This window comes from Oncorhynchus keta, chromosome 34, assembly GCF_023373465.1.
Source record: "Oncorhynchus keta strain PuntledgeMale-10-30-2019 chromosome 34, Oket_V2, whole genome shotgun sequence".
In the NCBI taxonomy this organism is placed as follows: Eukaryota; Metazoa; Chordata; class Actinopteri; order Salmoniformes; family Salmonidae; genus Oncorhynchus; species Oncorhynchus keta.
The window spans coordinates 10,142,216-10,166,244 of record NC_068454.1 but is presented as its reverse complement, the minus strand read 5'-3'; positions in this window follow the sequence as shown (position 1 = coordinate 10,166,244).

Genomic DNA, 24,029 nt, shown 5'->3' with positions numbered 1-24,029 from the left:
AGGCCCTGAGGCAAGGATATGCATATTATTGGTACCATTTGAAAGGCGAAAATGTGAAGTTTGTGGAAAGGTGAAAGGAATGGTATTTTTTTGTAGAATCATCTTTGAAAGACAAGAGGAAGGCCATAATGTGTTATTCCAGCCCATGTGCACTTTATATTTTGGCCACGAGATGGCAGCAGTATATGTGCAAAGTTTTAGACTAATCCAATGACCCATTGTTTTTCTGTTCAAAATGTTGTATCAAGACAGCCCAAATATGCCTGATTTGTTTATTAATATGTTCAAAACTCTGCACTCTCCTCAAACAATAGCATGTTATTCTTTCATGCTATTGGCCTGTCTAAAGGTATTACTCACATTGGCTGCAGAGAGTGTGATCACACAGTCTTCCGGTACAGCTGGTGCTGTCATGCATGTTTCAGTGATATTTGCCTCGAAGCGAGCGTAGAAGTAGTTTAGCTCGTCTGGTAGGCTTGTGTCACTGGGCAGCTCTCGGCTGTGCTTCCCTCTGTAGTCTGTAATAGTTTGCAAGCCCTGCCACATCCGACAGAGCCGGTGTTGTATGACTCGATCCTGTAATGACGCTTTGCCTGTTTGATGGTTGGTCGGAGGGCATAGCAGGATTTCTTATAAGCTTCCGCGTTATTTGGGGTATGTACGTACGGTCAATGTGGGGACGACGTCGTCGGTGCACTTATTGATGAAGCCAATGACAGATGTGGTGTACTCCTCAATGCCATCGGAGGAATCCCGGAACATATTCCAGTCTCTGCTGGAAAACAGTCCTGTATCTGCTTCATTTGACCACTTTTTTATGGATCTAGTCACTGGTGCTTCCTGCTTTAATTTTTGCTTGTGAGCAGGAATCAGCAGGATAGAATTATGTTCAGATTTGCCAAATGAAGTATGAGGGAGAGCGTTGTATGCGTCTCCGTGTTTGGAGTATAGGTGGTCCAGAGTTATTTTCCCTCTGGCTGCACATTTAACATGCTGATAGAAATTTGGTAAAACTAATTTAAGTTTCCATGCATTTTAGTCCCCGGCTACAAGGTGCCCCGCCACTGGGTGAGCATTTTCTTGTTTGATAATGGCTGAATACAGCTCGTTCAATGCTATCTTAGTGCAAACGTCTGACTGAGGTGGTATGTAACAGCTACGAAGAATACAGATGAGAACTCTCTCGGTAGGTAGTGTGGTCTACAGCTTGTCATGATATATTCTACAGGCGCGCAATAGCTTGATACTTCCTTAGATATAGTGCACCAGCAAAAATACTTAGTCCCCCACCCCTTGTTTTACCAGACACCGCTGTTCTATCCTGCCGGGACATCGTTTAACCAGCCAGCTGTATGTTGATATTGTCGTCGTTCAGCCACAGCTCCGTGAAGCATAAGATGTCCCGTTGGTAGTTTAATATTTCCAGTAACTCGTAGATTTATTGTCCAAAGATTGCATGATTTCTAGCAGAATTGAGGGAAGTGGGGATTTATTAGATCGCCTCCGAATTCTCAGAAGGCAGCTAGCTCTCCGGCCTCTCTTTCTCTGCCTCCACTTCATGCAGATCAAGGGGTTCAGGGCCTGTTCCCAAGGGATCCGTATATCCTCTGCCCCGGGCTCGTTAGAGTCGTGAAAGAAGAAAAAGGATTCTGTTAGTCCTTGGTGAGTAATCGCAGTCATGATGTCTAGAAGGTATTTTCGGTCATAAGAGAGGATATGTACAAAATGTACAACAATATGTACAAAATGAGTAAGAAAATAAGTTACATACAACGCAGATAAACTAAACACAATCGGTTGGGGGTAAAACGTCTGCCTTCTGCTCCGGCGGCATCTTATTGACGTAAGTATTCAGACCCTTTGCTATGAGACTCAATTTCGCTCAGGTGCATCGTGTTTCCATTGATCTTCCTTGACATGTCTCTACAACTTGATTGTAGTCCACTTGTTGTGAATTCAATTGATTGTACATGCTTTGGAATGGCACACACCTGCCTATTTAAGGTCCCACAGTTGACAGTGCATGTCAGAGCAAAAACCATAAGGTAAAAGGAATTGTCCGTAGAGATCCGAGACAGGATTGTGTTGAGGCACAGATCTGGGGAAGGGTAAGAAAACATTTCGGCATTATTGAAGGTCCCCAAGAACACAGTGGCCTACATCATTCATAAATGGAAGAAGTTTGGAACCACCAATACTTTTCCTGGAGCTGACTGCCAAGCCAAACTGAGCAAGCAGGGGAGAATAACCTTGGTCAGAGAGGTGACCAAGAACTTGATAGTCACTCTGACAGAGCTCCAGAGTTCCTCTGTGGAGATGGTTGTCCTTCTGGAAGATTCTCCCTTCTCTGCAGCACACCACTTATCAGGCCTTTATGGCACTGTGGCCAGATGGAGTTGGAAAAAGGCACATAAAGGACTCAGACAAGATTCTCGGGTCTGCTGAATCTAAGATTGAACTCTTTGGCCAGAATGTCAAATGTCACGTCTGGAGGAACCCTGGCACCATCCCTGTGGTGAAGCATCATGCTGTGGGGATGTTTTTAAAGCAGCAGGGAATTGACAACTAGTCAGGATCGAGAGAAAGATGAATGGAGCAAAGTACAGAGAGATCCTTGATGAAAACCTGCTCCAAAGTGCTCAGGACCTCAGACTGGGGCAAAGGTTCTAACAGGACAACGACCCTAAGCACACAGCCATGACAACACAGGATTGGCTTCGGGATAAGTCTTTGAATGTCCTTGAGCGTTGAACATCTCTGGTGATACCTGAAAATAGCTATGCAGCAATGCTCCCCATCCAACCAGACAGAGCTTGAGAGGATCTGCAGAGAAGTATGGGAGAAACTCCCCAAATACAGGTGTGCCAAGCTTGTAGCGTCATACCCAAGAAGACTCAAGGCTGTAATTTCAGCCAGAGGTGCTTCAACAAAGTACTGAGTAAAGGGTATGAATACTTATGTAAATGTAATAAACCTGTTTTTGCTTTGTCATTATGGGGTATTGTGTGTAGATTGGTGAGGGGGAAAAAACGATTCAATGCATTTTAGAATAAGGCTGTAAAGTAACAACATGTGGAAAAAGTCAAGGGGTCTGAATACCTTCCGAATGCACTGTACACGTCTGTGCAGGTGAGCTCTGAAGACCTACAGTACATCCCCAGGGAGAAGAAGTCACACATTGATATATGATTTGTTGACAGATTCGAAGAGGGATCATCCAGATATCCCGATAGATTCCTGACACAGAGGCGCGGACATGTAAATTATTGCTTTGAAATGGTTGACGCAAGAAATGGAACAAGACACTCAATGAGCTCTTGAATTTCCTCAGGCAGTTATATACTACTGAGTCAGTAACTCTGTAATGTGTAGTAGAATGACCCAGTTGATAGTTGATGGGGAATTTCAATATTTGTATCATCCCTCTTGTTTAACACAAAAGCATTCACAGTCATTTCTTAGCTCACTGAAATGTGCTTGGTCACTATCAGGAGTTACCCCTTGAGATCATCTTTCACTTCAGTTCATATCTAAGTCAACAACTTGCATTCAGTGGCTGTGTCAATGATCCTTTCTTTTCAGAGGATAAAAAAATAGACTTATTTTTTACGTATTATTTTAGAATGTTCAATTGACCCAATGTTCTGTTCCGGATGACAGTAGGCGGTTTTAGCTGGGAGCAATCCAAGCAATCCAATTCAAGACTGCATCTCTGGTCAGTTGGTACACACACACACACACACACACACACACACACACACACACACACACACACACACACACACACACACACACACACACACACACACACACACACACACACACACACACACACACACACACACACACACACACACACACACACACACAGCTCTGGTTACCCACACACAAGAGCTATGTCCTGACTTCTATTCTCACTCCGTTTCGATACACCTGTCTTCGCACACCAGGCTCTAAAGACCGTTCGGGCTGACGCAAGTTGGCCGCTGCTTCGGAACTTCTCTCCGTTGGATCTCAGTGGATTATGCACAATAGCATTGGACTTGGTGATTAAGGGCCTTGTTAGCCATACATTATTCCTGTGGGTGTGCAGGTCAAATAAACTGGTTGGTGGGACACAATCACTACTGTGATTGTTGGGCTTCCACAACTAACCTTCTACTGATGTTTTACTCATTCTCTTTGTTTTGAGAGGAGAAACTTGCAACGTGTTGTTAGGCTGCCAAAGCCATTAGAGATGCTGTTGATTTCTCAGTCTACTCTGGCCTTCAGAGCTTGCTCACCAAGGCACTGCTCACCAAGGCACTGCTCACCAAGGCACTACTCACCAAGGCACTGCTCACCAAGGCACTGCTCTCCAAGGCACTGCTCACCAAGGCACTGCTCACCAAGGCACTGCTCACCAAGGCACTGCTCACAAAGGTAATGCTCACAAATAAAATCCCAAAATAGATCATGCTCACAAAGGCAATGCTCACAGAGATAATGCTACATAAAGATAATGCTCACAAAGGTAATGCTCATAAATAAAATCCCAAAATAGAGCTTGCTCACCAAGGCACTGCTCACAAAGGCAATGCTCACAAATAAAATCCCAAAATAGATCATGCTCACAAAGGCAATGCTCACAGAGATAATGCTACATAAAGATAATGCTCACAAAGTTAATGCTCTTATTTGTGCTTTTATTCATGGTGCTGGTTTGGCCTCTGGGAATGAGGGAAGAGCATGCAGGGCAGACCTTGTTGTTACAACGCCAGGGGATGAATCTGATGCTGTTCAATTTAGTGAACTGTGCCTAGGTGAATACAGAGTTACAGTGTTTCAGGAAGATTCCACTGCTTTAACAATCTGTGCTGTTTCAGATATCTGCAACAGCCATCACAATTACACACTATGGCACAGCATTTGTGATTTGTGACGTGTGCATTGTTAATGTTATGAGCTTATGTCAGGTAGATAGGTGCACATGTACAGAATCTTCAATAATACTGCATGATTTACTGTCCAGAGTAGGCGAACTACATTGGTTATTCATTCAGTACTTCTTTTTATAAGGGCACTGCAATACAATATGTGTCCTCAACACTGATTTAGATAACATACAGGGTTAGCATAGCTGCTCAGTGAAATGACAAACAAGCAGTCCATTGCCTTGGTCACATTACGCCAAAGCCTCCTTGGGTGTTTCCCGAGGCACGGAAAGACAGATCCGACCAATCCGATCCTTACTCGCAGCAGTGACCCCTACAAAGGGACAGAGGGGGGGATGACTGAACACCCTCTCAAATATCAGCACCTGTCCCTGTTGTGTTTCTGGGGGGGGAGTGTAATGGGAGAGAGGAGTGTCCTACTCTTCTCAGAATACCGAGGTCAACCAATGAACAACACGTGACAGCCCACAAGAGGATCCCCTCAAATTCAGACCTGTCTCAGGCTATCGTTAACTTCTTATGGCTGCAGGGGCAGTATTGAGTAGCTTGGATGAAAAGGTGCCCACAGGTGCCCAGAGTAAACTGCCTGCTCCTCAGTCCCAGTTGCTAATATATGCATATTATTATTAGTATTGGATAGAAAACACTGTGAAGGTTCTAAAACTGTTTGAATGATGTCTGTGAGTATAACAGAACTCATATGGCAGGCAAAAACCTGAGAAAAAAATCCAAACAGCAATTGGGAAATCTGAGGTTGGTCGATTTTCAACTCAGCCCCTATCGAATACACAGTAGGATATTAGTCAAGTTGCACTTCCTAATGCTTCCATTAGATGTCAACCGTCTTTAGAAACTTGTTTGGGGATTCTACTGTGAAGTGGACCCGAATGAGAGGGGAAGGAGTCAGGTGTCTGGCAGAGTGCCACAGGCTGGTCACGCGCATTTCACATGAGAGGGAGCTGCGTTCCTTTGCTTTTCTGAAGACAAAGGAATTCTCCGGTTGGAACCTTATTGATGATTTATGTTAAAAACATCATAAAGATCGATTCCATATTTTTTTTTACATGTTTCTAAAGGACTGTAACTGAACTTTTTGACATTTCGCCTGCAACTAGTGAATGCGCTTCGTGAGTTTTGATTTGTTTACCAAACAAGCTAACAAAAGTAGCTATTTGTACATAAATGATGGACATTATTAAACAAATCAAACATTTATTGTGGAACTAGGATTCCTGGGAGTGCATTCTGATGAACATCATCAAAGGTAAGTGAACATTTATAATGTTATTTCTAACTTCTGTTGATTTGGTTGGTTTGCTTTTTCCATAAAGCTTTTTTGAAATCTGACACAGCGGTTACATTAAGGAGAAGAATATATATAATTCCATGTGTTACACTTGTATTTTCATCAAAATTTATGATGAGTATTTCTGTAAATTGATGTGGCTATGCAAAATCACTGGATGTTTTTGGAACTACTGAACGTAACGCTCCAATGTAAACTCAGATTGTTTTATATAAATATGAACTTTATCAAATAAAACATACATGTATCCTATGATAGGTCCTATGAGTGTCATCTGATGAAGATCATCAAAGGTTAGTGATTCGTTTTATCTCTATTTGTGCTTATTGTGACTCCTATATTTGGCTGGAAAAATGGCTGTGTTTTTCTGTAGCTTGGTGGTGACCTAACATAATCATTTGTGGTGATATCGCTGAAAAGTATTTTTGAAATCAGACACTGTGGCTGGATTAACGAGAATGTTATCTTTAAAATGGTGTAAAATACTTGTATGCTTGAGGAATTTTAATTTTGAGATTTTTGGCACCCTGCACTTTCACTGGCTGTTGTCATATCGGTTGCATTAACGGGATTGCAGCCCAAAGAAGTTGGTAACCCTGTAACCTCAATTACACCGCAGTGTATCAATTGTGGATATGGTAGAGCTGGTGTTTGTTTTAGTGTAAATCCTACTGCTATATTCTCTCCAGTGACAGTCTAAGAACCCAAGATGTAATGGAATGAAGCAGTAGAAGTAGTAACTAGTATTCGTAAGTGGAATAGGCTAAAACACAATGAAGTAGTAGAAGTAGTAACTAGTATTCGTAAGTGGAATAGGTTAGAACACAGCTCTGTCCTGTAAATACCCCGTGCACCCTTCTTTCTCTCTGAAGTTCCAGCATAGTAGTAGTCTCTGTTCTTTCGCGCTTCCTTCCAAACCTTCTGAAATATCATGTCGTTACTAAGAGTTTAGGTCCAAATTTGTCAAACTCCCCTCAAAAATACAATACACCCTAAGAAAAACGTTGAATTATCTCAAAATCTTACAAAAAAGTTAATGTGACCAAAAGCTTGTACAGTAATCTTAACATCTCAGGGCTCCGGGCAGCCGAGCGGAAATGGAGGAAAACTCGCCTCCCTGCGGACCTGGCATCCTTTCACTCCCTCCTCTCTACATTTTCCTCCTCTGTCTCTGCTGCTAAAGCCACTTTCTACCATTCTAAATTCCAAGCATCTGCCTCTAACCCTAGGAAGCTCTTTGCCACCTTCTCCTCCCTCCTGAATCCTCACCCCCTCCCTCCTCCCTCTCTGCAGATGACTTCGTCAACCATTTTGAAAAGAAGGTCGATGACATCCGATCCTCGTTTGCTAAGTCAAACGACACCGCTGGTTCTGCTCACACTGCCCTACCCTATGCTCTGACCTCTTTCTCCCCTCTCTCTCCAGATGAAATCTCGCGTCTTGTGACGGCCGGCCGCCCAACAACCTGCCCGCTTGACCCTATCCCCTCCTCTCTTCTCCAGACCATTTCCGGAGACCTTCTCCCTTACCTCACCTCGCTCATCAACTCATCCCTGACCGCTGGCTACGTCCCTCCCGTCTTCAAGAGAGCGAGAGTTGCACCCCTTCTGAAAAAACCTACACTCGATCCCTCCGATGTCAACAACTACAGACCAGTATCCCTTCTCTCTTTTCTCTCCAAAACTCTTGAGCGTGCCGTCCTTGGCCAGCTCTACCGCTATCTCTCTCAGAATGACCTTCTTGATCCAAATCAGTCAGGTTTCAAGACTAGTCATTCAACTGAGACTGCTCTTCTCTGTATCACGGAGGCGCTCCGCACTGCTAAAGCTAACTCTCTCTCCTCTGCTCTCATCCTTCTAGACCTATCGGCTGCCTTCGATACTGTGAACCATCAGATCCTCCTCTCCACCCTCTCCGAGTTGGGCATCTCCGGCGCGGCCCACGCTTGGATTGCGTCCTACCTGACAGGTCGCTCCTACCAGGTGGCGTGGCGAGAATCTGTCTCCTCACCACGCGCTCCACCACTGGTGTCCCCCAGGGCTCTGTTCTAGGCCCTCTCTTATTCTCGCTATACACCAAGTCACTTGGCTCTGTCATAACCTCACATGGTCTCTCCTATCATTGCTATGCAGACGACACACAATTAATCTTCTCCTTTCCCCCTTCTGATGACCAGGTGGCGAATCGCATCTCTGCATGTCTGGCAGACATATCAGTGTGGATGACGGATCACCACCTCAAGCTGAACCTCAGCAAGACGGAGCTCCTCTTCCTCCCGGGGGGAAGGACTGCCCGTTCCATGATCTCGCCATCACGGTTGACAACTCCATTGTGTCCTCCTCCCAGAGCGCTAAGAACCTTGGCGTGATCCTGGACAACACCCTGACGTTCTCAACTAACATCAAGGCGGTGTCCCGTTCCTGTAGGTTCATGCTCTACAACATCCGCAGAGTACGACCCTGCCTCACACAGGAAGCGGCGCAGGTCCTAATCCAGGCACTTGTCATCTCCGTCTTGATTACTGCAACTCGCTGTTGGCTGGGCTCCCTGCCTGTGCCATTAAACCCCTACAACTCATCCAGAACGCCGCAGCCCGTCTGGTGTTCAACCTTCCCAAGTTCTCTCACGTCACCCCGCTCCTCCGCTCTCTCCACTGGCTTCCAGTTGAAGCTCGCATCCGCTACAAGACCATGGTGCTCGCCACGGAGCTGTGAGGGGAACGGCACCTCAGTACCTCCAGGCTCTGATCAGGCCCTACACCCAAACAAGGGCACTGCGTTCATCCACCTCTGGCCTGCTCGCCTCCCTACCACTGAGGAAGTACAGTTCCCGCTCAGCCCAGTCAAAACTGTTCGCTGCTCTGGCCCCCAATGGTGGAACAAACTCCCTCACGACGCCAGGACAGCGGAGTCAATCACCACCTTCCGGAGACACCTGAAACCCCACCTCTTCAAGGAATACCTAGGATAGGGTAAGTAAGGGTAAGTAATCCTTCTCACCCCCCTTCTCCCCCCAACAAGATTTAGATGCAAGTGGCTGTTCCACTGGTTGTCATAAGGTGTATGCACACAATTTGTAAGTCGCTCTGGATAAGAGCGTCTGCTAAATGACTTAAATGTAAATGTAAATGTAAATCTCAACTGTGCTTACATAATGGCTAGATCAGCAATCATAAGAGTCCAGTCATAAGTCTAACAGTCCCTAAAGTCCAGCTGCACTCAAACCACCTCTTGTTGTTCTTGTTAAAAAAACTGTGTACTTTTCAGATAACCATTTCCATGTTCTGCAAATAAACAGATGTTTATCTCCATAAAAAAAAGTTGTCTCAGTTCCTAAGGATACATTGCCGCTATCAGCAAGGGCCTCTGTAATTGTTTTTATTGAGCAAAGACCCTTCCTTTGCCCCATTTCCTCTGCTATCATAGGGAGTGGGGGTGATTAGATAGGAAAAACACACAAGTTGGCGCCTTCCCATCCTGCCTTGCAGCCTACAAGAGTCTGAGCGGTTCAGGATCTTCGTAAATCGCTGCATAAAAACAAACCCAATGTTTTTTCTATTGTGTTAAACTGTCCATGCAAGGAAAGGACTTTAGTACAATAGATATTCACATATTTGATAAAGCACAATAAGGAAAATGTCCACTTCTGGGGTTTTACAGCCATCCAGCTTATGGAGAGTGTCAAAAGTGATTGATGACATTTTTTGGGACATGTTTCACCACTATTCAATAGGTTATGTCATCCTGAGGCTCAGTAGGGTTAGACCGCTCTCTGCTATCCTCACTTAGGTGGTGGCCAGACTATAAACACTGGGTTTTCCTGGCACCGCTGTGATGGTGTTGCCCGATTGTTGATGAAGGACACCTGCGGTTAATTCTCATGAAGTCCTGTGTTTTGTTTGGCCAATCGTCAACAGTCTGTCAGGCCACAGTATGTAGGAAGGTCAGTCTGTCATTAACTTCTGATCAACATCCCTACACATTCTTGGGGGTTACCCTGGGGGTCGGGTGTGTGGGCTACACCAATGCCATGATTACGGTATATATGTGATAACCTTTGCTTGCTTGCAATGCGCAATGACGGACAAGTACTGGGTAAATGGAGATGTACTGCTTTTGTTCTCATGCTGAGAATTGTCTGCACCTGCTGATAGTCACGCAGCCTCAAGGCCGAGATAGCAGAGTGAGAAACCACAGTCTAGACATGTTTTTCTCATCTTAGATACTTTATATCTAATCCAATGCAACAATGTTAAGATTTGATTGACGGTAGGGTATATAAATAAAAATTAATTTAAAAAAATGTGTCACATACACATGGTTAGCAGATGTTAATGCGAGTGTAGTGAAATGTTTGTGCTTCTAGTTCCGACAATGCAGTAATAACCAACGAGAAATCTAACCTAACAATTCCACAACAACTACCTTATACATACATACAAGTGTAAAGGAATGAATAAGAATATGTACATAAAAAAATAATATATATGAATGAGTGATGGTATAAAATGACATAGGCAAGACAAAGTAGATGATATAGAATACCATATAGACATATGAGATGAGTAATGTAGTTATGTAAACATATGAAAGTGTCATTGGTCCTTCTGTGGCTCAGTTGGTAGAGCATGGCGCTTGTAACGCCAGGGTAGTGGGTTCGATTCCCGGGACCACCCATACGTAGAATGTATGCACACATGACTGTAAGTCGCTTTGGATAAAAGCGTCAGCTAAATGGCATATATTATTATTATATTATTATTATTATTATATTATCATTGTTCAAAGTGGCTAGTGGCTAGTGATACATATATTACATACATTTGTCCATTATTAAAGTGGCTAGAGTTGAGTCAGTATGTTGGCAGCAGCCACTCAATGTTAGTGGTGGCTGTTTAACAATCTGAATCTTGAGATAGAAGCTGTTTTTCAGTCTCTCGGTCCCTGCTTTGATGCACCTGTACTGACTTTGCATTCTGGATGATAGCGGGGTGAACAGGCAGTGGCTCGGGTGGTTGTTCTAAAGAGTTTGGTCTCCTTTTTCTCCACACAGATCTTTACTATAGACCACTGAGGTACTCTGTATGTGAAACTCTGTCTGCAATTGCATTTTATTACTAAAGAGTTATATACCAAGGTTCCTGTGCCTGTGTTATCTATCTGGAAGACTGATTGTTAAAGGAAACTTACACCACCCAAAAACATAAACGGGTTATAAATAAATATCTATTATGAGTAATCAAAAAACAGACTTTTCACTTTTTTCATCTTAGAAATACAAGGTCTCTAAAGTGGGCAATCATCATGTCAAGCCTCCCACGCTCTACAGACATGGCGACAGGTTGCCTAGCAGTTAAAAGCGTTGGGCCAGTCACCAAAAGGTCGCTGGTGTAACTAGTGCGCTGAGAGTTGGGAAGCAAGTACAAATCAAATCAAAGTTTATTTGTCACATGTGCCGAACACAACAGTGAAATGCTTACATACAGGCTCTAACCAATAGTGTGAAAAACAGGTGTGTGTGTGTGTATGGGGGGGGTAGGTTTATGACAGTCATAAATACCTCTTTCCCCCTTTTTCCTCTCTCTACCCTACTGATGTTACATTTGCAAAACCCTTTGGATAACAGAGAGATTCTGGGAACATCAGAACGTGGGGGGAAATTAACTATACCCTGATGAAGACAGCTTGGCTGTCGAAACGTTGGTATTCAATTTTTCCATCTGAGCTCCAAGACTGTGCGGCTTTCTTTTATTTTCATATCACTTAATCCTTAGCCAAAAACACGACAGTGTGTAGGTGAGAAAAATAAATAAAACAACAGCAAAATGACATTTGAAAATAACAGTAGCAAGGCTATATACAGATGTTGGTTAGTCAGGCTTATTGGGGTAGTATGTATATACATAGGTATGTAGGTATGGTTAAAGTGACTATGCATACTGTATATGATAAACAGAGAGTAGTGGCAGCGTAATAGAGGGGTTGGGGGGCCACACAATGCAAACAGTCCGGGTAACCATTTGGTTACTTGTTCAGGAGTCTTACGGCTTGGGGGTAAAAACTGTGAGTGAGTGTTTTAATAAATAAATAAAAGAAACAATGAACACGAAACACAAACAACCCACTGACATGAAAACAGAGTCAATAACACCTGAGGAAAGAACCAATGGGAGTGACAGATTTAGGGAAGATAATCAAGGAGGTGATGGAGTCCAGGTGAGTGTCATGAGGCGCATGTGCGCGAGATGATGGTGACAGGTGTGCGAGATAATCAGCAGCCTGATGACCTAGAGGCCGGAAAGGAAGTATAGGTGACAGCTGGTGACAGCTGGATTGAATCCCTGAGTCGACTAGGTGAAAAGTCTGTCCTTGAGAAAGGCACTTATTAACCCTATTTGCTCCTGTAGGTCACTCTGTTTAATGACAAAAATATACTCTGAATAAAAATATAAACGCAACGTGTTTATGTCATGAGCTGAAGTTAAAGATCTCAGAAAAAGTGTGCAGTTGGCCTGCTGATTGCAGGACGGTCCACCAGAGCTATTGCCTTAGAATTCAATGTTCATTTCTCTGCCATAAACTGCCTCCAACAAAATTTTAGAGAATCTGGCAGTACGTCCAACTGGACTAACAACCACAGACCACGTGTGGGCGAGTGGTTTTCCAATGTCAACTTTTTGAACAGAGTGCCCCATGGTGGTAGTGGGGTTATGGTTAAGGCAGGCATAGGCTATAGATAACAAACACAATTGCATTTTATTGATAGCAATTTAAATGCCAAAGATACCGTGATGAGATCCTGAGGCCCATTGTCATGCCATTCATCCGCCGCCATCACCTCATGTTTTAGCATGAGAATACACAGACCCATGTTGCAGTCTGTACACATTTCCTGGAAGCTGAACATGACCCAGTTATTCCATGGCCTGCAAACTCACCAGACATGTCACCCATTGAGCATGTTTGGGATGCTCTGGTTCAACGTGTACGACAGCGTGTTCCAGTTCCCGGCAATATCCAGTGACTTCACACAGCCATTGAAGATTAGTGGGCCAACATTCCACTGTCCACAATCAACAGCCTGACCAACTCTATGCCGAAGCAGCTGTGTCGAGCTGCATGAGGCAAATGATGGTCACACCAGATACTGACGGGTTTTCTGATCCACGCCCCTACCTTTTTTTAAAGGTATCTTTGACCAACAGATGCATATCTGTATTCCCAGTCATGTGAAATCCATAGATTCGGGCCTATGGAATTTATTTCAATTGACTGATTTCCTTATATGAATCTTCGAAATTGTTGCATGTTGAGTTTATTTTTTTTTTCAGTATTAATGGATTCCCTATTCAAATCACATCAAATCAAATGTATTTATATAGCCCTTCGTACATCAGCTGATATCTCAAAGTGCTGTACAGAAACCCAGCCTAAAACCCCAAACAGCAAGCAATGCAGGTGTAGAAGCACGGTGGCTAGGAAAAACTCCCTAGAAAGGCCAAAACCTAGGAAGAAACCTAGAGAGGAACCAGGCTATGTGGGGTGGCCAGTCCTCTTCTGGCTGTGCCGGGTGGAGATTATAACAGAACATGGCCAAGATGTTCAAATGTTCATAAATGACCAGCATGGTCGAATAATAGTAAGGCAGAACAGTTGAAACTGGAGCAGCAGCATGGCCAGGTGGACTGGGGACAGCAAGGAGTCATCATGTCAGGTAGTCCTGGGGCATGGTCCTAGGGCTCAGGTCCTCCGAGAGAGAGAAAGAAAGAAGGAGAGAATTAGAGAACATGGCCAAGACACTTAGATTCACACAGGACACCGAATAGGACAGGAGAAGTACTCCAGATATAACAAACTGACCCTAGCCCCCCGACACAAACTACTGCAGCATAAATACTGGAGGCTGAGACAGGAGGGGACAGGAGACACTGTGGCCCCATCCGAGAACACCCCCGGACAGGGCCAAACAGGAAGGATATAACCCCACCCACTTTGCCAAAGCACAGCCCCCACACCACTAGAGGGATATATTCAACCACCAACTTACCATCCTGAGACAAGGCTGAGTATAACCCACAAAGATCTCCGCCACGGCACAACCCAAGGGGGGGGGGGGCGCCAACCCAGACAGAATGAACACAACAGTGAATCAACCCACTCAGGTGACGCACCCCCTGCAGGGACGGCATGAGAGAGCCCCAGTAAGCCAGTGACTCAGCCCCTGTAATAGGGTTAGAGGCAGAGAATCCCAGTGGAAAGAGGGGAACCGGCCAGGCAGAGACAGCAAGGGCGGTTCGTTGCTCCAGAGCCTTTCCGTTCACCTTCCCACTCCTGGGCCAGACTACACTCAATCATATGACCCACTGAAGAGATGAGTCTTCAGTAAAGACTTAAAGGTTGAGACCGAGTTTGCGTCTCTGACATGGGTAATATAATATAATAATAATAATAATAATATAATAATAATAATAATATAATAATAATATATGCCATTTAGCTGATGCTTTTATCCAAAGCGACTTACAGTCATGTGTGCATACATTCCATGGGTGGTCCCGGGAAAAAATGGCCATGCTCTACCAACTGAGCCACAGAAGGAGTTCCATAAAAATGGAGCTCTATAGGAGAAACCAGTTAGGCAGACCTGCCTCCAGCTGTTTGCTTAGAAATTCTAGGGACAATTAGGAGGCCTGCATCTTGTGACCGTAGCGTACGTGTAGGTATGTACGGCAGGACCAAATCAGAGAGATAGGTAGGAGCAAGCCCATGTAATGCTTTGTAGGTTAGCAGTAAAACCTTGAAATCAGCCCTTGCTTTGACAGTAAAGCCAGTGTAGAGAGGCTAGCACTGGAGTAATATGATCAAATTTTTTGGTTCTAGTCAGGATTCTAGCAGCCGTATTTAGCACTAACTGAAGTTTATTTAGTGCTTTATCCGGGTAGCCGGAAAGTAGAGCATTGCAGTAGTCTAACCTAGAAGTGACAAAAGCATGGATTAATTTTTCTGCATCATTTTTGGATAGAAAGTTTCTGATTTTTGCAATATTACGTAGATGGAAAAAAGCTGTCCTCGAAATGGTCTTGATATGTTCTTCAAAAGAGAGATCAGGGTCCAGAGTAACGCCGAGGTCCTTCACAGTTTTATTTGAGACGACTGTACAACCATTAAGATTAATCGTCAGATTCAACAGAAGATCTCTTTGTTTCTTGGGACCTAGAACGAGCATCTCTGTTTTGTCCGAGTTTAATAGTAGAAAGTTTGCAGCCATCCACTTCCTTATGTATGAAACACATGCTTCTAGCGAGGGCAATTTTGGGGCTTCACCATGTTTCATTGAAATGTACAGCTGTGTGTCATCCGCATAGCAGTGAAAGTTAACATTATGTTTTCGAATAACATCCCCAAGAGGTAAAATGTATAGTGAAAACAATAGTGGTCCTAAAACGGAACCTTGAGGAACACTGAAATTTACAGTTGATTTGTCAGAGGACAAACCATTCACAGAGACAAACTGATATCTTTCCGACAGATAAGATCTAAACCAGGCCAGAACATGTCCGTGTAGACCAATTTGGGTTTCCAATCTCTCCAAAAGAATGTGGTGATCGATGGTATCAAAAGCAGCACTAAGTTCTAGGAGCACGAGGACAGATGCAGAGCCTCGGTCCGATGCCATTAAAATGTCATTTACCACCTTCACAAGTGCCGTCTCAGTGCTATGATGGGGTCTAAAACCAGACTGAAGCATTTCGTATACATTGTTTGTCTTCAGGAAGGCAGTGAGTTGCTGCGCAACAGCCTTCTCTAAAATTTTTGAGAGGAATGGAAGATTCGATACAGGCCGATAGTTTTTTATATTTCCTGGGTCAAGGTTTGGCTTTTTCAAGAGAGGCTTTATTACTGCCACTTTTAGTGAGTTTGGTACACATCCAGTGGATAGAGAGCCATTTATTATGTTCAACATAGGAGGGCCAAGCATAGGAAGCAGCTCTTTCAGTAGTTTAGTTGGAATAGGGTCCAGTATGCAGCTTGAAGGTTTAGAGGCCATGATTATTTTCATCATTCTGTCAAGAGATATAGTACTAAAACACTTGAGCGTCTCTCTTGATCCTAGGTCCTGGCAGAGTTGTGCAGACTCAGGACAACTGAGGTTTGGAGGAATACGCAGGTTTAAAGAGGAGTCCGTAATTTGCTTTCTAATAATCATAATTTTTCCTCAAAGAAGTTCATGAATTTATCACTGCTAAAGTGAAAGTCATCCTCTCTTGGGGAATGCTGCTTTTTAGTTAGCTTTGCGACAGTATCAAAAAGGAATTTCGGATTGTTCTTATTTTCCTCAATTAAGTTAGAAAAATAGGATGATCGAGCAGCAGTAAGGGCTCTTCGGTACTGCACGGTACCGTCTTTCCAAGCTAGTCGGAAGACTTCCAGTTTGGTGTGGCGCCATTTCCGTTCCAATTTTCTGGAAGCTTGCTTCAGAGCTCGGGTATTTTCTGTGTACCAGGGAGCTAGTTTCTTATGAGAAATGTTTTTAGTTTTTAGGGGTGCAACTGCATCTAGATTAAATTGAGATCCTCAGTTAGGTGGTTAACTGATTTTTGTCCTCTGGCATCCTTGGGTAGGCAGAGGGAGTCTGGAAGGGCATCAAGGAATCTTTGTGTTGTCACCAAAGATTAGAATATTATCTGCTATGACTACAAGGTCCGATAGGAATTCAGGGAACTCAGTGAGAAACGCTGTATATGGCCCAGGAGGCCTGTAAACAGTAGCTATAAAAAGTGATTGAGTAGGCTGCATAGATTTCATGACTAGAAGCTCAAAAGACGAATTGACTACAGTGGATTTATATACAGTATATATATATTCAAGAATAAACCAGGTAATCTGTCAACACCATTCCCTCTTGTCCCGTTGTCTCCAAAGACCCCAAATATATTCTTAACCCTGGGCAATATTTTCCAGGCATGTCAGTGGTACCATGAAGGCCACAGACATCTCTTTCTTGGCACTGCCAATCCTCTGGATGCCCCTTTTTTCCCCTCTTTTCCTCCTGCACCAGGCTTCGTTAGAGAGCCATGGGAGAATAAGAGCGCTGATCCGTGAGGGGAGAACCGGGGTTCTCTGACACATTTCACTAGCACTCATAGCGGAATGAAAACAGCTTTCTGGAGCCCACTGAGAACAATGGGAAGTTGGACAAAAGGAGGGCAGCATTTTGCCATTTGGGTGCATTGGGTGCATGTGGTTTGTTGGCTGTTTCAGCAGCCGTGCACGGCACGTGCTCTGCTTCTGTTTTACAGCATTTCGGTTATTAGTGACAATAATGTTGAAGGTTCATCTCCTTCCATTAATGCATGTTGAACATGTGTCAATCAAAAGCTACTTTGTGCATTATGTGCCAGTTTTTACCAGGATGTGATTGAAGACCTGTCCATGGATTTGAATTAATGTCTTGAGGTTGCGACTAAAGATTGGGCTGTTGGAGGACAAATCATTTTGTTCACTTAGAGGCTTAATACATTCTGTCTTGCAAGAGAAAAATACTCTTGAAGTTTCATGACAGAAAAAAGTGGGAAGCTATCATTTAAGTAGGTAGAGCAATCATGAAACAAAAGAACAGTGTGCTGAGAACTTATATTTTGCTCTACCAATTTTCATCCCACGCATCGTTCCGTTTTTGGAGATCTGAGTCACTGAAACAGAATTCAGAGTTAAACAAAAAATGCTGGAAATTATTTAACAGTAAAATGATTTGCTGGTTACTTATGAGGTTTTGAAGGGCAGCGAGTCATCTACTGTAGTCTGAGTCTGCAGTTATGTTTTGTGTAATGCATGTTACCGTCACATTTGGAAGCTAAGCGCAGGTGACAGTGGCCCAAAGGAACCTTGTCCTGCTTTATCCAACCACCGGTGTGGCAGACCATGCAATATTCAGGTCATTCTGCAGGAAGGCAAGTTGGCATTGCAGCATTAGACCGACATGAAAGCATTCTGTCTCAGGCAATATACTGTAGAACTGGACTTAAAAGAGGAGTGCTGTGAGATGGGTTTTTTCTCTCTCTCTTTATGCAGACTTTTAAAGGAAAAGGTCTAAAAACATACGTGTGGACTGGTGTGAGAGCATTAGGAAGCATTGCAAAGGGTCATTTGTGGACTGGTGTGAGAGCATTAGGAAGTGTTGCGAAGGGTCATTTGAATTTCCAGACATCAACTGCAGCTAGTCGTGACCAATCCTACAGCAGTAACCAAGCTGTACAGAGTTATAATTAATAAGATAACTAAAATATGTGAGGTTATGGGAACCATTTAGTTACTCATAGGTTTTATTGTCATGGTATGTTATGATGATTATACACCTTTTGTCCCTAGAGAGTTGCAAGAGGGACAGTGTTCCGATGTGGTTCATTTCTTGATGTGGTGGATTGGTGCATCCATTCAGCTTAACTAATAGTCTCAATGCCCACCCATAGAATGAGAATACTACGTGGACTGTTTGAATTCGTTAGACTTCCATTTGGAATGTATTCAGATCCCAAAATGTAAATACCAGTACGTACCAGGCCAATTTAAGGTTTATAAAGTACTGTATTATACTGATTACTGATCAAGACTGTAAAACCTGAAACTGAAACCAGCAGGGCTGTGGAACTTGAAACCAGCAGGACTGTGGAACCTGAACCTGAAACCAGCAGGACTGTGGAACTGGAAGGGCCTGTGTTGTATGATCATGGGTTAAAGTCAGTAACACAGGGTCTTCAACAACTCTCCCATGATTCTATCTCCACAGCAAAATACTAGCATTGTCATTGTTTTTCTGCTGTTCCGTTTCACATAGGATGGGATTGGATGTTTTCACATAGGATAGGATGTTTTCACATAGGATAGGATAGGAGGTTTTCACATAGGATAGGAGGTTTTCACATAGGATAGGATAGGAGGTTTACACATAGGATAGGAGGTTTTCACATAGGATAGGAGGTTTTCACATAGGATAGGATGTTTTCACATAGGATAGGATGTTTTCACATAGGATAGGATGTTTTCACATAGGATAGGATGTTTTCACATAGGATAGGATAGGATGTTTTCACATAGGATAGGAGGTTTACACATAGGATAGGATAGGATGTTTTCACATAGGATAGGATAGGATGTTTTCACATAGGATAGGATGTTTTCACATAGGATAGGAGGTTTTCACATAGGATAGGAGGTTTTCACATAGGATAGGAGGTTTTCACATAGGATAGGATAGGATGTTTTCACATAGGATAGGATAGGATGTTTTCACATAGGATAGGATGTTTACACATATGATAGGATGTTTTCACATAGGATAGGAGGTTTTCACATAGGATAGGATAGGATGTTTTCACATAGGATAGGATGTTTACACATATGATAGGATGTTTTCACATAGGATAGGATGTTTACACATAGGATAGGATGTTTTCACATAGGATAGGAGGTTTACAGGATAGGATAGGATGTTTTCACATAGGATAGGATGTTTTCACATAAGATATGATGTTTACACATATGATAGGATGTTTTCACATAGGATAGGAGGTTTACACATAGGATAGGATAGGATGTTTTCACATAGGATAGGATAGGATGTTTTCACATAGGATAGGATGTTTTCACATAAGATATGAGGTTTTCACATAGGATCGGATGTTTTCACATAGGATAGGATAGGATTTTCACATAGGATAGGATAGGATATTTTCACATAGGATAGGATATTTTCACCATAGGATAGGAGGTTTCTGATAGGGTCGATCACCTTTTCCTCGATGTTTCCTTGCACTGTATCTTTTGTCATTTCTCCCAACACCAAACCCCAAGCGGTTCATCAATAATCTAGGGACATGAAGTGTAGACCATTGAACTCTTGTGGATTGAGATGGAGGTTTGGAAAAGCACACTTGAATTGAATTTACATTCCCCATCAACACCCATCTGTTTCGTGAATTTTGCTGCTTTTTTAAAATTGTATTTTATTTCACCTTTATTTAACCAGGTTGGCTAGTTGAGAACAAGTTCTCATTTGCAACTGCGACCTGGCCAAGATAAAGCAAGGCAGTGTGACACAGACAACATAACAGAGTTACACATGGAGTAAACAATAAACAAGCCAATAACACAATAAAAATGTCAATGTCACAGTAGAAAAAAAGAAAGTCTATATACATTGTGTGCAAAAGGCATGAGGAGGTAGGCAATAAATAGGCCATAGGAGCGAATAAATACAATTTAGCAGATTAAAACTGGAGTAATAAATGAGCAGATGATGATGTGCAAGTAGAGATACTGGTGTGCAAAATAGCAGAAAAGTAAATAAAATAAAAACAGTATGGGGATGAGGTAGGTAGATTGGGTGGGCTATTTACAGATGGACTATGTACAGCTGCAGTGATCGGTTAGCTGCTCAGATAGTTGATGTTTAAAGTTGGTGAGGAAAATAAAAGTCTCCAACTTCAGCGATTTTTGCAATTCGTTCCAGTCACTGGCAGCAGAGAACTGGAAGGAAAGGCGGACAAATTAGGTGTTGGTTTTGGGGATTATAAGTGAGATATACCTGCTGGAACGTGTGCTACGGGTGGGCGTTGTTATGGTGACCAGTGAACTGAGATAAGGCGGAGCTTTACCTAGCATAGACTTATAGATGACCTGGAGCCAGTGGGTCTGGCGACGAATATGTTTCGAGGGCCAGATGACTAGAGCATACAGGTCGCAGTGGTGGGTAGTATAAGGTGATTTGGTAAGAGAACGGATGGCACTGTGATAGACTGCATCCAGTTTGCTGAGTAGAGTATTGGAAGCTATTTTGTAGATGACATCGCCAAAGTCGAGGATCGGTAGGATAGTCAGTTTTACTAGGGTAAGTTTGGCGACGTGAGTGAAGGAGGCTTTGTTGCGAAATAGAATGCCGATACTAGAATTGATTTTGGATTGGAGATACTTAATATGAGTCTGGAAGGAGAGTTTACAGTCTAACCAGACACCTAGGTATTTATAGTCGGAACTGTCCAGGGTGGTGATGTTAGTCGGGCGGGCGGGTGCGGGCAGTGAACGGTTGAAAAGCATGCATTTGGTTTTACTAGCATTTAAGAGCAGTTGGAGGCCACGGAAGGAGTGTTGTATGGCATTGAAGCTCGTTTGGAGGGGGTGATTCTAAAACAATCAATAGTTAACTGATAAACAGTACGGTCATGACAGGATTATTATAAGTAAAAGGGAGATGGGTGTTATAAGAAGGCATGAGAAACCTGCACACTTCTCTTTCTCTTCATTTCTCTAATCCAAGATGGCGTAGCAGTTCAGATGTCTTTGTCTTCGTCGTGTCCCATGTATATATATTATTTTCCTTTGTATGTATTTCGTATATTTTTTTAATATTTTAACCTCAGACTCAACATACTTTCCTGCAACCTGCCTCACCCAATGTGGTATGGATCTGCTATTTTCTATACTTTAGAACCGGAACCCCCAACAGGAACTAGCCAGCTAACTAGATACTTGCTAATAGCAGCGGTCACCAGCTAACCTTAGCCTGGTTAACTCCTGCCAGTCTATACCACGCATTTCAACCCAGAGCTTACCGGACTGTCCTTTCTCCACATCTCCGGTTTCCTACCGCAAGCTCTGAACTGGTTCACCTGTTTTGGTTAGTGATTATTGGTTTATTTCACTGTAGAGACTCCAGCCCTGCTAAATATGCCTTAGCTTGCCCTTTTCTTTTACCTCCCACACATGCAGTGACTTCACCTGGTCTAAATGATGTCTCGAGGGACAAAACTCTCCCATCATCACTTCATCACCTCTCTCAATGCCTAGGTTTACTTCCACTGTATTCACATCCTACCATACCCTTGTCTGTACATTATACCTTGAATCTATTCTTCCGCGCCCAGCAAGCTGTTCCTTTTACTCTCTGTTCCGAATGCACTAGACAAGCAGTTCTTATAGCCTTTAGCCGTACCCTTATCCTCCTCCTCCTCTGTGTCTCTGGTGATTTAGAGGTTAATCCAGGCCCTGCAGTGCCTAGCTCCACTACCATTCCCCAGGCGCGCTCATTTGTTGACTTCTGTAACCATAAAAGCCTTGGTTTCATGCATGTTAACATTAGAAGCCTCCTCCCTAAGTTTGATTGACTTACTGCTTTGGCACACTCTGCCAACCCGGATTTCCTAGCTGTGTCTGTATCCTGGTTTAGGAAGGCCACCAAAAATCCTGAAATTCCCAACCCTAACTATAAAATTTCTCGACAAGATAGAACTGCCAAAGGGGGCGGAGTTGCAATCTACAATTCGAGCTTCTACTTCTAAAAATCCACCTTTCCAGAAACAAGTCTCACCGTTGCTGCTTGTTATAGAACACCTTCTGCCCCCAGCTGTGCCCGGGACATCATTTGTGAAAAGAATGCCCCCCATCTATCTTCAGAGCTCTTACTGTTAGGTGACCTAAACTGGGACATGCTTACCACCCCGGCCGTCCTACAATCTAAGCTTGATGCCCTCAATCTGACACAAATTGTTAATGAACCTACCAGGTACAACCCCAAATCCATAAACACGGGCACCCTCATAGATATCATCCTGACGAACATGCCCTCTAAATACACCTCTGCTGTCTCCAACCAGGATCTCAGCGATCACTGCCTCATTGCCTGCGTCCGTAATGGGTCTGCGGTCAAACGACCACCCCTCATCACTGTCAAACGCTCCCTAAAACACTTCAGCGAGCAGGCCTTTCTAATCTCCCTTGCCTGGGTATCCTGGAAGGATATTGACCTCATTCCGTCAGTTGACCTCATTCCGTCAACACTTTAAAAGTGCTTTCCTCACCATCTTAAATAAGCATGCCCCATTCAAAAAATGCAGAACCAGGAACAGATATAGCCCTTGGTTCACTCCAGACCTGACTGCCCTTGACCAGCACAAAAACATCCTGTGGCCTTCTGCATTAGCATCAAATAGCCCCCGCGATATGCAACTTTTCAGGGAAGTTAGGAAACAATATACACAGGCAGTTAAGAAGGCAAAGGCTAGCTTTTTCAAACGTAAATTTGCATCCTGTAGCACAAATTACAAAAAGTTATGGGACACTGTAAAGTCCATGGAGAAAAATAACACCTCCTCCCAGTTTCCCACTGAGGTTAGGAAACACTGTCACCACCGATAAATCCACGAAAATTGAGAATTTCAATAATCATTTTTCTACAGCTGGCCATGCTTTCCACCTGGCTACCCCTACACTGGTCAACAGCCCTGCACCTGCCACAGCAACTTGCCCAAACCTCCCGCATTTCTCCTTCACCCAAATCCAGATAGCTGATGTCCTGAAATAGTTCCAAAATCCAAAATCTGGACCCCTACAAATCAGCTGGTCTAGACAATCTGGACCCTCTCTTTCTAAAATGATCCACCGCAATTGTTGCAACCCCTATTACTAGCCTGTTCAACCTCTCTTTCGTATCGTCTGAGATCCCCAAAGATTGGAAAGCTGCCGTGGTCATCCTCCTCTTCAAAGGGGGAGACACTCTAGACCCAAACTGCTACAGACCTATATCTATCCTACCCTGCATTTCTAAGGTCTTCAAAGCCAAATTATACAGATCACTGACCATCATACAGATCACTGACCATTTCGCTGCTATGCAATCAGGTTTCCGAGCTGGTCATTGGTGTACCTCAGCCACGCTCAAGGTCCTTAACGATATCATAACCTCCACCGATAAAAGACAATACTGTGCAGCCGTATTCATCGACCAGGCCAAGGTTT